General features: G+C 40.4%; 1 non-coding gene across 1 annotated transcript; it reads right to left on the bottom strand.

Moving 5' to 3' along the window:
• Positions 1-12,142: 12,142 nt before the first annotated feature.
• Positions 12,143-12,333, bottom strand: LOC144293562 (U2 spliceosomal RNA). The gene has a single exon (XR_013360768.1). It is a non-coding gene; the product is annotated as a U2 spliceosomal RNA (small nuclear RNA).
• Positions 12,334-12,953: the final 620 nt, after the last annotated feature.

Raw genomic sequence — 12,953 nt, 5'->3', positions numbered from 1 at the left:
TCACAAGAAAGAAAAATACTGCATAATCCCACTTACATAAAGTACCTCGAGAAGTAAAATTCATAGACATAGAAAGTAGAAAGATGGTTGCCATGAGCTAAGAAAGGGAGAAATGGGAAGTTGTTGTTTAATGGGTACAAAGTTTCAGTTTTGCAAGATGAAAAGAATTCATGAGATTGACTGAACAACACTGTGAACTACCTACTACTGCTCAACTACACCCTTAAGAATGGTTGAATGGTACATTTTGTGTTATGTGTTTTTTACCATAATTAAAAAAAAATTTAGTTGGATATATGGAAGGCAAATAGGGGTGGAGAGAATGGGGGACAGAGGAGAATTGCCTGATTTCAATCACCAAAAACCTCTCTTCCTAAGAGGACACCAGCTTTCTCCAAGTCTAGTGCAGCTGCAAAGCTACCTTTCCAGGATACTTCGGGGAAAATGGGACAGAATGAGTAGCTGTTAGCTAGCCACCATTTTAAGATCTCTCTTTTAAAAAATACACGTATGACATATTACAAAATACTCATGTCTGGTATCACACTGGACCACACAATGCTCCTGTAGAAGGAGTGGGAAATAATGCATATTTCTTTTTAAAGCTTACTGTATGCCAGGACATTTTGATGCTATTCCTTTCCACCTGAGATCTTCTGATTCCAAACCTGGAGATCCACATCGTCCTCTTCCTATTCCTCCCTGCTTATTTTATAGAGCAAACTGTATTTTAGAGCAATAGTACAGGGGCAGGAATATAATTTTAAACATTGCCCTTAGAGAGGACAGGCTTAGTGTAAACCTTTCTTTCCTCAGGAGCTGTGTGTGTGCATGAGTGTGTTTGTGCATGTGTGTGTTTGCATGTGTATATCTTTTATCTGCTTCTTATTTGCCCATTGGTGAGGGGGGACTCTCCAACCCTGAGGTTGGAGGGTGGTTGAACCTGATACCAACATTGGATGGAAGAGACAGCAGTTTATTATTTACATATACTCACACTCCAGAGAAGGGAATACCACAGGTGCCACGCTGTGCCACATGGGGTTTGTGCTTAGGAACAGGCTGAACTGTGAGAGGCTGTCTTTGTAGTATCAAGAGGATGAGGTGCCTATGGGAACATGTGATTGGTTCATTTGCATAATTCCCCGTGCTAACAGGGAATTAAGGAATAAGCAGGAACTGTGCTTGGCCCTTTGATAAGGAAAGTTATTTAGGTAAGGTCTTTATCCACAGGAGCCAAGTGATCATTTAAGGCCCCCCAAATTTTACCAGATATCAAGGCAGCACATTACACTGAGCCTTAATTTGAGGCCTTCAACCACTGTGTGTGCGTGTATATATGTGCGGGTGCACATGTGTTGGGAGTGAGGTTGGGAGTGGAGAGTGTTGGGGTAAGGAAGACACTGGAGAGAAGGAGCCAACAAAAACAGAGGGAACATATGTGTCCTTTTCCTCCTCATCCTCAGACCAATGCTCCTCAAACTGTGGTCCACAGACTGGAGCTGGTCTGTAAACCATTTGCCACCCATCTGCAATTGAGATAGGTACAAAAATCCAGAGTAAGTATTTAAACACTTTGATGGCAATTTGACACAAGTCTAACAGTTGCAGGGATGCTCCGTTCTTGTCTTGTGTCAGGGAGTTGAAGAATGAATCTACCACACAAAAGGATCAAGTGAAGTGAAAGTTTATTAAGTGAAAGTGAGAAAAGAAAGAGAAAAGAAAGGAAAGAAAAGAGGCTCTCTAGAATGAGAGGGTCCAGACCCCTTGCCACTGAGGGCTCTTATGGTTCATCTTTTATAAGAAACTGACTAGGGAACCTGGTAAATTTCTTGTCAACATCATGATGGATTTGTGAATATCATGTCTATATTTAGAACAAACATGGTGGACTAGTAGCTATAATAAGGACAAACAAGGTATCTTGTAGATACCATGTCTATTTCTCCATATTGGGATTTCTGTGAGCCTGGTTTGTAGCCCCCTGAGTGACCCTAGTCATGTAACCCCCTACCTAGCCTCCGCTGTCCCTTACTCAGCAGCACATAATTCTAGGCACAGGGACAAAGGATCTGTACCACAATTGACATGGTTTCACACCAAGGAATGTTCAAGCATTTTACCAACCAAGTTGGAAACTGGAGAATGTTGGTCGAGAGGAGTCTTATTTTGTTAATGGTTAATTCTGCTCCAGTGCTCCTATCCCCATTCCAATTAAATATAAAATACACATTTCAAGATTTGATGCCAAACCATAAAGGCTAGAGACAAGCCTTGCCACCCCAGCAGTAAATACTAGGGGAAAGATTTAATGTAACCGGCAGCATATGGCAGTGCTGATGATTTCTCATAAACTACATGGACTAATTTAGAAAGAAAAAAAAAAGAGGCAGAGAAGCCTTCAAGGAAGTAATAACCCAGAGGTAAAAAATATTGATTAGGGAAAAATATTATCTTAATCAAAATATGTCTTTTAGCTAGAAGTTGTTTGGGCTCCAGAAAGAGAAAACAAAGTATGTTTCTAAGATGTACATTTTTCCTTGTGGTTTTTGTTGAATAATGAGCAAGGCCATCAGTCTTTTTGAAGTCTTTGCCGTGTAAATCAAAATAAAGGCTTTAATGATTCTACAGGAAACCTTATTTACTAGTTGGATAAAAAGGAAGCAGTATTAATTATTTTTAAAATATTTCAATATGTACCTGTGACTTTTGGTATTTCTTGATGAGATAGCCAGATAAATTTTACACAGCTTGCCACACACTATATTTTCTTCTAATAAGAGCTTTTGACTTCTGATCTTTTTCATCTGTCTTCAGAGGCAAATGATTCAAAATAACTTGTTTCTATCAGCATTTGTCCGGTATTCAGGCAACTTCTTTTTAATTTCCTTCCCAGTTTAAGCTTGATCTTTTAAACATTACGATCAGACAATATTTGAATATGTCACATGTACTTTTATTTTTAGGGGTTTTATAAATTTGAGCTGAATCTGAATCTAAGTAGGTGAGAGCTACTTCGAATCTTAACACCTCTCCGTTTTTTCCCCCTTAATCTTATAATGTATGGCTGTCCTCCAAATTTTATATACCAAAATGTCTTTATTATTTCCATTCGCCATTTGAACGCCAAGAAGTTTATTCGTGACAGAAACTGTCAGTGGGAACGTCTGATTCCATTCATGGGGGAGCCAAGTCAGAATTCTTAGTTATGTGCTAAAGAGTAACAAGGAAAAGCAAAATTAGAATGTATCTTCTCCACCACTCACTCTGTTTCTATATACACAAAGTAAGCAGTTGATAAATTATCCAATAAATTTTGTCATTATAGCCGAGAAAATTCAGGTGTAATTGATAGATCAATGACCTAGATCCTTCAGGGACCCAATCCCCCAAACCTCAATCCTGCCTCATGTATAAATACTGCCTCTCCCCAAGGTCCCCTTCACTAACCTATGCATTCCCTCCCGTTGCTTCTCAATGTATTTGCAAAACCTTTGTGTGTGTGAGAATTATAGTCTTTACTTTTGCACTGAAAGTAGAGAAAAATAAAACTGAAGATTGTTTGGAATCAAATCTTTTTTTTTCCCCCTTCATCCAAATATGCACTGAGCACCCCCTGTTGGCTGCCTAGCAGCAGGCCGGTTACAAACACTGCCTCCTGGTCGTCAATGCACAAAGGAAGCAGACCAAAAGGGCCATGGTCATTTCAACTCTTGTATCAAAAGCGGGGGAAGGGAAATCACTATTTGCTTAATAGAAAAGGAAAACATTGACAGGGAAGGAAATTTTATTCTCAAGCTTTTAATAAGGTGTTTCAACGTTAGGAAGGGAAAAATTCTCTTTTCTTTTTTTTAAGCTTAAATCTATATTCACTTTCACTGTTAGATGAGTGCGTTTCTGAAAAGAACAATGAGCAGAAAACCTAACAAATGTATTTGTTTTTGCTCAGGCCACGTCTGGCTTTTTAGGTTCTGCTTTCCTCTATTCCAGGTACATCAAGGGCTAAGAAATCTACCGTAAATCCTAGATTTCCCTCGTATTTTCAAGCAGGACGATGCGGGAGTTGAAGAGAGGAAAAATGTTTAGAAGAATAATACCTAAGCATATACATATATTTTCATTCTGATGTCCTAAGGACTGAGTCAATAAAAATAGATTTCCTTTCTATTTATCATAAATATGCTTCTAGCCCCTTCAAGCTTCCTTCCTAAAATCTGATTTTATTCATCTACAGAAGAGCATAGATTTTCTTTAAAATTCTGTTTCAAAAGAACAATAATGGGTTACTTTTAAACAATAGGTATTTTGACAATCTTGCCGATAGAGTAGCATGAATTTTTCTCCAAAAAAAAAAAAAATCTCTTCTTTTAGGAAGTTTAAATATTCCTTCTTTTATTGTCAATTACATTTCTCTCTAATTATATATTTTAAATATATGATTAGTGAGTGGCTTGGCAAAAACATTAGATGAAGAATCAAAGAGCCTGACTTTGCCACTTTCTATCCCCAGAACTGTGCTGGCTGTTTAACCTTCCTGAGTTTAAATTTCCTAATTTGAGAAATGGAAGTCATTAATCTGATCAGTAACTCAAAACACATGAGAAGCCAATTACCAGAGATATTGTCAGGTGCTTAACTCTGGATGCCACATGGGCAAGGGACTTAGAGTTGCGTATAGAGCTTCTGCTGCGTCCCAATCACTATAACCATCACTGACTTGACTTACAGGAACTCATAGGAGCTCAGCTCTAGAACTAAACGGACTTATTCCCAATCTCACCTCTGCCATCTTCCATCCAAATAGCCTTGGAGAAAATAGGTAATGTATCTGAAACTGAGTGTCTTTATATGGGCACGTTGAATTGTGTCTTCAAAGTCACATGGAAATGGCAGAGACGGAATTATAATGCAATCATGCCCTGGAGGAACCACAGTCTAGAACGGAATTGGTCACGACTAAAACACTGTAGTGCTCTGAAACTTTGTTCCTTTATTTTTCATTCTACTACTTGAAGGGCCCTGAATGTCATGCTAAAGAGTTTAGACTCTATATTGTCATAAAGGAAAGTTTGTGGAATATTTTGAGTCAGGAGTAAATCACGATCACGATATATTCACCAGGATGTTGAGAAAATTTAAGGAGCATCTATATATGAATGGAATACATTTGTGTAATCATGATTCTATTTATTATAGGTGATCCTGTACAGAAAATACCCACACATTCTCTTATCCTGATGTTGGTTACTATGGGTGCTAAATGGTATTCTTTTAAAACAATTTTTTAAATTTATTTATGCATGAGAGACACACAGAGAGAGAGAGGCAGAGACACAGGTAGAGGGAGAATCAGGCTCCCTGTGGCGAGCCCGATGTGGGACTCGATTCCAGGATCCCGGGATCATGCCCTGAGCTGAAGGCAGACACTCAACCCCTAAGTCACCCAGGGTCCCAGGATGCTAACATGATATCCTATAAGGATAAAGTAAGCCCTCTCCCCTATAGTTGATAGATATTTTCTCCCAGAGGAGGAAACTTTCTAAGTTTAAGTCATAATGGAAAGCATATTCCCAGACAGGAAATTAGAAATTGGGAACTGAGCCTTAATGAGTGGCCAAAGGCAAACACTTCCCGTCTCCAGTCATTTTGTCCTTCGGTTTGAATTCTGAGAAAAACTTGAGAATAATGTGCACATTGATGTGGGGAAAAAATGGCCTCTGCCAAGGAGGCAGCCAGGCCTGGGCAGCCACTCCTTCCCATCTGAAAGTTGTCTCTCTAATGCCAACCTTGGAACATATTGATGTGATGAACTTGCTGCCACATATGGGAAGAGCATGAATCCAGCTAATTCTGTTTTCTTAAAGAGAGACACCCATTCTGGTGTTGCTTTAATGCAAATAGAAACCAACACTGGCACTTATGTTCAATATCTCATCCTTGACAATAAGTAGGAATATGTCACATCTAATATGACATCTAATTTATTGCCAAAATGTGACAGGGTCAGGTTAAAAACTTTGGCTGTAATTCCTAGTGCAGGTAGTTCCTGACTTCTGATTTTTTTTTCCTTTAAAGTTCATTTTGGGAGCCAGGAGGAGGTGAACTGTGCTTATTTTGAAAGGTTGGCATGCAGGGACTCCAGCTTTTCTAAATCCGGGGCATGGGTTCATGAGAGGCTTATGATCCATCAAAATACCTTCTCTGAGCCTATGGAATGAAAAGAATGTAGAAAAACTATTGTTCAGGGAAATGCTTGGCCTGTTCCTCAGATGTGGTCTCTTCTTATTAAATTATTCTGTAATGCAGCCACTCAATTAGAATGCTCTACTTAAAGTTGTGGGTATTTGGGATGCCACATAGCCTTTTCGAAATTGTATGTCTTCCATTTCTGAAAAATTCCTTTTCCTCATGTGTTAGAAAGGTGGTTCACTTCCTCCTGAGGGGCAGCCCCATCCTTCAGGGGAGCCTTTGGGCTCCATTTCTACCATTGTGGCAGGGGGGTGGCTTGTTTTTAATTTCTTGAAACCTGAAGATAGACTCTCCACCCTGGAAGAGGCTCTTAGCTCAAAATGTCTCTCTTCAGTAAGCCTCACTGATAAGAAGCAGAGGGGGGGAAGAAAACCATCACAAAGCCATGGACTTAAGCAGTTTCTTTCAAGCACCACTTAATGGCATGGAGAGGAGCACAGAGATCAGGATTCAGACGTGGGAGCTCGGTGGCTTCTTAATCAAATGCTGCCCAAGGGTTGGCATCCGGGCCTCCGGGTGCTGGGTTGGCGTCAATTATTGGAGTCTGGGGAGGAAGAGAGGAAATAGGAAGGGCAGGCTATTTGTATGAAGAGGAGAAAAGTGAGGCAGTGCTGAGTGAAACTAGTCCAGGAGGAGGCCATCCACTGACAAGGCTATAATTAGGAGCCAGACCCCATGGAAAGCACTTGTCGCACGTGGTACTGGCACCACATGCTTTGGTCAGAGTTTATCAATACAGGTAGGGAACGTGATCTCTCAGAGGCTGTTGCATGCGTGTTTATTCTGGGCTTTTTAAACTCTAATTAATGTCAAATTTCTCCCCTCGGGAGATACAGGAAAACTCCTTTATTGAACTTCACAGGTTGAATGTTGATGGCTAAACCGAAATGAAAAGTATGACTATAAAAAAATAATTTTAAATTATTTTATTTTATTTTAAAAAATAAAAGAAAAGTATGACTATGTAGAGTAGTTTTTGGTTTTGTCTTTAAAGATTTTATTTATTTATTCATGAGAGACACACAGAGAGAGGTAGAGACATGGGCAGAAGGAGAAGCAGGCTCCCTGCAGGGAGCCTGATGTGGGACTTGATCCTGGGACCCTGGGATCATGCTCTGAGCCAAAGGCAGATGCTCAACCACTGAGGCACCCAGGAGTCCCAGTGTAGGGGAGTTTTTGACAAGAAGAAAGAAGAAGAAAGAAAGAAAGAAAGAAAGAAAGAAAGAAAGAAAGAAAGAAAGAAAGAAAGAAAGAAGAAAGAAAGAAGAAATAAAGGAAAGAAAGAAAGAAAGAAAGAAAGAAAGAAAGAAAGAAAGAAAGAGAAAGAAAGAAAGAAAGAAAGAAAGAAAGAAAGAAAGAAAGGAGAAAGAAAGAAAGAAAGAAAGGAGAAAGAATGAATGAAAGAAAGAAAGAAAGAAAGAAAGAAAGAAAGAAAGAAAGAAAGAAAGGTGACCAAACGGTAGAATGGAAGAGGCCTTGGGAGGCCACTCAGGAGGATCCCCTCTCCATCAGTCCTTTTGATGGGATCAGTTACATATATTTCTGCACTCCCCCACTCCCCCACCCTGTGAGCAACATGAGGATAGGGAATTCTATATTATTCATCTTTATATTATCAGTGCCTAGCTCTGGGCTTAATTAACATTTGTCCACATTCACAAGAAGCCATGCAACAAAAACGTGTAAAATAGTTTAGTACTGATTGACTGTATTCCTGTTCGGCACAACATGAAATATTCAAGTGTGATGGTGGTAGAGTGGTAATGGTGTGTGTTGGGAGGTGGGAGGCTTGGGGGTCAGGTCAGATTTGTCTTTTTTATTACTTCCTAGCTCTACAGAGATTTCAGGTTGGTAAGAAATCGCTTCATCCATGTTCGTGTGCAACGGGTCTTCTTTTCTTCTCAAATACCTCTCTGTGTCCAGGGCCAATCTCCATTTCAGGGAGCTTTTGTGTATCTAGGTGGGGATTGTCTACACCACATTAGTGGGATTGGTACATAGGGACAGAGAAAGGCGATTTTCCTACCTGACGCCCAGCAGGCCTTATAGTAACTGCTGTGGAAGACAGATTCTCATGAAGCCTCCATGCAAGAACAACTAACAAAACTCCTCAGCACAGGGACTGTGTAGTCCACACCTTAATGGAGCCAACAAGTCCCCCAGTGATTGGTGTTGGCTGCTGTTCATGGGACCACATGCTGGAGCAGAACTGGGTGGCTTTCCCTAGGGCCTCTCCCAGCTTTCTTGCACATTATATGCCTTTCATTTGTCACTCATCTCAGCCTGGAAATTCCTTTCTGGTTTTATAACTAGAAAACTCTTTGTCTTATTCATCACACCTCTTTAATGTTCTCCTGAAGCCAAAGTTTGAAAGTGAAAATCCCAGACTTCGTGTTTCTGGGTTGCCATCCTTTTTCTGAGGAAATGAATAAAGAATGCCAAGCTGGCTGAATGAGGGGAAAAGGCGAGGGCTAGAAGAGCTGGGGACATTGCTGGGTCATAGGACAGGTCTATTTTTAACTCTTTAAGGAACCTCCACACAGTTTTCCAGAGTGGCTGCACCAGTTCACATTCCCACCAACAGTGCAGAGGGTTTCCCTTTCTCCACATCCTCTCCAACATTTGTGGTTTCCTGTCTTGTTAATTTTCCCCATTCTCACTGGTATGAGGTGGTATCTCATTGTGGTTTTGATTTGTATTTCCCTGATGGCCAGTGATGGGAACATTTTCTCATGTGCTTGTTGGCCATGTCTATGTCTTCCTCTGTGAAATTTCTGTTCATGTCTTTTGCCCATTTAATTATTGGATTGTTTGTTTCTTTGCTGTTGACCATTTTCTTCAACGTGGATGGAACTGGAGGCTATTATACTAAGTGAAGTAAGTCAATTGGAGAAGGACAAACATTATATGGTCTCGTTCATTTGGGGAATATAAAAAATAGTGAAAGGAAATAAAGGGGAAAGGAGAGAAAATGAGTGGGAAATATCAGAGAGGGTGATGGAACATGAGAGACTCCTTCCTAACTCTGGGAAATGAACAAGGGGTAGTGAAGGGGAAGTGGGCGAGGGGATGGGGTGACTGGGTGATGGACACTGAGGGGAGCACTTGACGGGATAAGCACTAGGTGTTATGCTATATGGTGGCAAATCAAACTCCAAGAAAAAATATACAAAAAAAAATTTAAAAAAAAGAAGAGCTGGGGACAGAGCAGGCAAGGACATGTGAGTTAATATTGAAACTATTCTTAAAATATATCATCCTGCTGCGTAAGTCACCAAACAGCCCATTTCTCGATGGATGTAGAAGGGAGGTAGAGGGGATCTTTTATGAATATTTCCAATATGGACACGGGTCTGTGGTCTTTGCATTCATATCACAAATATTAAGTCCTCCGTATCCATCTGCTTAACCAAATGATCAAGACTCTTCCACCCAGCAAGTGAGAAAACTCAATTCAAAACAGCTTTAAGAAAAAGGAAACAATATTTTCTCGTATACCTGGGAAATATAAGATAAATTTAGAATTCTTCACAGCTTGATCCAGTCCCTCACAGATTGCTTCCAGGGCACTCTCTCTTGGTCTCTCTCTCTCTCTCTCTCTCTCTCTCTCTCTCCATCCCTCAGCAGAGCTTGGCTGTACTATTCAATCAGGCTTTCTCCAAACAAGCAAGATAAAGATGGCTGCTGACAGTCTACACCCACCTCTTCACAGCTTAGCAGCCCCGGAAGAGAGAGGCCATCTTCCACTCTCGTTCTAGCAGAGAAGTTTTGATCAGTGTACATGGGGTTAAACATCCTTACATGGAAAGGTTTTGTGTCCAGGAGGAAATGTGTTATAATATACCCAACTGGGATGCCTGGGTGGCTCAGTGGTTGAGCATCTGCCTTTAGCCCAGGGTGTGATCCTGGAGTCCCAAGACTGAGTCACACATGGAGCTCCCTGCAAGGAGCCTGCTTCTCCCTCTGCCTGTTGTTCTGCCTCTCTCTCTCTGTGTTTCTCATGAATAAATAAATAAAATCTTTAAAAAAATATAACGGACCCAATTTAATCACATGCTCATCTCAAAGGCTAAAAATGTGAAGAAGCCACAGTGCTTGAGCTCCACCCAGATCACCTAAACATGGAAGGACAAAAGGATAGGGAAATGTTCCGGAGAGTAAAAAACTAGAGTTATTCCAGTCCACCTTACTTGCCTTGTTTTCTTCTTGTCAAAAATTATAAGGCAGTACTTTTCCATTGCATAATGAAATCAACTTAATGGATAGTAAACAGAGTACTGTAGGATAGCATAGGGTTGGATAGAATAGAAAAATATCAATGATGTCAGTGTGAACCACATATACCAAGGATAAATATTATTCATGGAAATTTTGTTTCAGTTGAGTGTGTGTATGTGTGTGTGGTGTGTGTGTGTGTGTGTATTCTCTTCTCTTGACATATATGTAAGATGAGTTTCTCACTGCGAGTTGCAGTAGGTCAAACAAAACAAATAAAACCCCAAATAAACTAAAACGTTTAAGATACACTGAATGAATCCACCTAGCAGTGAGACTTTCAGGCACACAATTAACTCTTTAGAAGATGAAAATTAACTGTGCTCAGCATTTGTAAAGATTAAATTCTCCCATTAAGAAACAAAATCTGTCTTCCATATTTAATGACATTATGCTAATATGTTTCTTTTTTATGATTTTATTTATTTATTTGACAGAGAGAGAGCGCATGCACATGCAGGGAGAGTGGCAGGCAGAGAGGGAGGGAGGAGCAGATTTTCCTTCAGTGGCGAGCAGGGAACCGATGCGGGCTCAATCCCTGGACTCTGGGATCATGACCTGAGCCCAAGGCTTAACCAACTGAGCCACCCAGGTGCCCCACTTTATGCCAGTATGTTTCTAAAGGCTTGGTCCATGAAAGTGATAAAGCAAAACCATTCCTATCAGCCTAGTAATAAGTGTCCATGGTTTGAATGTTCCAGACTTGATATTCTACACTCAACAAATAGAGCCAGGACAATAGTCTGCAAAGATTCAAGAAAACTAAGCTAAGGTCCCAAGAGTCAGAAGTTGTTTTGAAAGCTAAGTTATTCTAGAAGTCATTGTATAGCTTAGTGGGTGGAAGATACAAAGTAAAATATCAAGTTGTTTTCATCATCAGGTAATAGCCTGGAAGGGTGGGAAAAGTTATTGTAGGCAACATTAGACACTGAAGAAAACTTACTCAACTCAGAGTCAAAATACATAGTCATATGTTTATGGAATAATAGCCTAGTGGCTTGAAAGAGCACTAGTTTGCAAGGGCCCCTAATTCACTTGCTTAGGATAAAAGCACACTCTTTCCCTGCAAAAGATGTTAGAACTTCATGATAGCCAGGCGCAGATAAACAGGCAGACAGAGCTGCCTAAAATTCTAGGAAAAGTGCTGCAAGTACAACCTAGAAATAGAAAGCATATTTCCTGGAGAAAAGACTATTAATAGTTTTTCTTGCTGTTGTTAGGGCAATAGCAATGAGTTCTGAAACCAGAGGCCTTAGTGGTCAAGTACGGAAGTGGGGTCAGGGGACAGGGGACAGGGAGATTCTTCTAAAAAGAGAACGGCCCATCCGAAGGCCCAGAAATTGGAGGCAGTGGGACACATAAGGCACTGCAAGTGATTCCAGAGAAGAGCGTGAAAGAGGAGAGGCATATGAGGCTGAAGAGGTGGTGAGTACAAGGCCACTGGATTTTATCCCAAGAGAACTGGAGAGCCCATGAAGGATTTGAAGCAGAGCAACTGTCCCACCATGTCTTTCTTTCTTTCTTTCTTTCTTTCTTTCTTTCTTTCTTTCTTTCTTTCTTTCTTTCTTTCTTTCTTTCTTTCTTTCTTTCATTTTTAAGCAACCTTTATTTCCCCTGAGGGGGGTGCACCGTTCCTGGAAGTACTGCAATACCAGGTCAATGTGTGGAGTGGATGGAGCGAGCTCCTATTCCATTTTCTAATTCCAAAACTCCATTTAATATATTGTCCTCAGATAGAGAACGTATCAGATATTACACTGATAAGAACAGGTACTACCCTTGATCCTAGCCAAAAGGCCGAGAAACGATCCACCCTGTCTTCTTTCTAAAGTATCACTGTAGTGGCAGTGAGTACAAGGACATAGACTGAGAAGAAAAGAGGCTAAGAGACTAGTGGAGGAGGTGTTATACTCATCTAGGGGAAGGTTGATGGTGACTTAAACTAGAAAAGACAAACTGGGGATGGGGAGAAGGGATGTTAAGTAGAGAGAGAGATGGTAACAGTATAAATTAACAGAACTTGGTTGGAGTCGGGCACTGTGAGTGAGGGAGATGCACCAGGGAAGATATCTCGCTCTATGATGGGGCAAGTGCATGTAGAATGATGCCAATCATCGAGAAAAGACCTGTGAGGAGGAGGTGGTGGTAGAGAGCAGGCGACGAATTAGGGTATATCCTCAAAAAGAGGACAGGAAAAGAGAACAACTTAGGAAATAACTGTATCTGAGTCTCTGTAAATTTATTTATTTATTTATTTATTTATTTATTTATTTATTTATTTATTTTGTAAATTTAACTCTACTGTTAGTGACTCTTCGGTGTCTGTCCCCTAATCTTTGAGTTCATGTGTCTGCCCTTAATACATGCTAATTGTTGAATGAATGGATGTCATCTGTGTAAAATGAGTGGTGAAAACCACGCCTTTTGCT

This window comes from Canis aureus, chromosome 21 (genome assembly GCF_053574225.1).
Source record: "Canis aureus isolate CA01 chromosome 21, VMU_Caureus_v.1.0, whole genome shotgun sequence".
Lineage (NCBI taxonomy): Eukaryota > Metazoa > Chordata > Mammalia > Carnivora > Canidae > Canis > Canis aureus.
The sequence above is the reverse complement of the archived record's forward strand: the minus strand, read 5'-3'. Positions and strand labels throughout refer to the sequence as shown.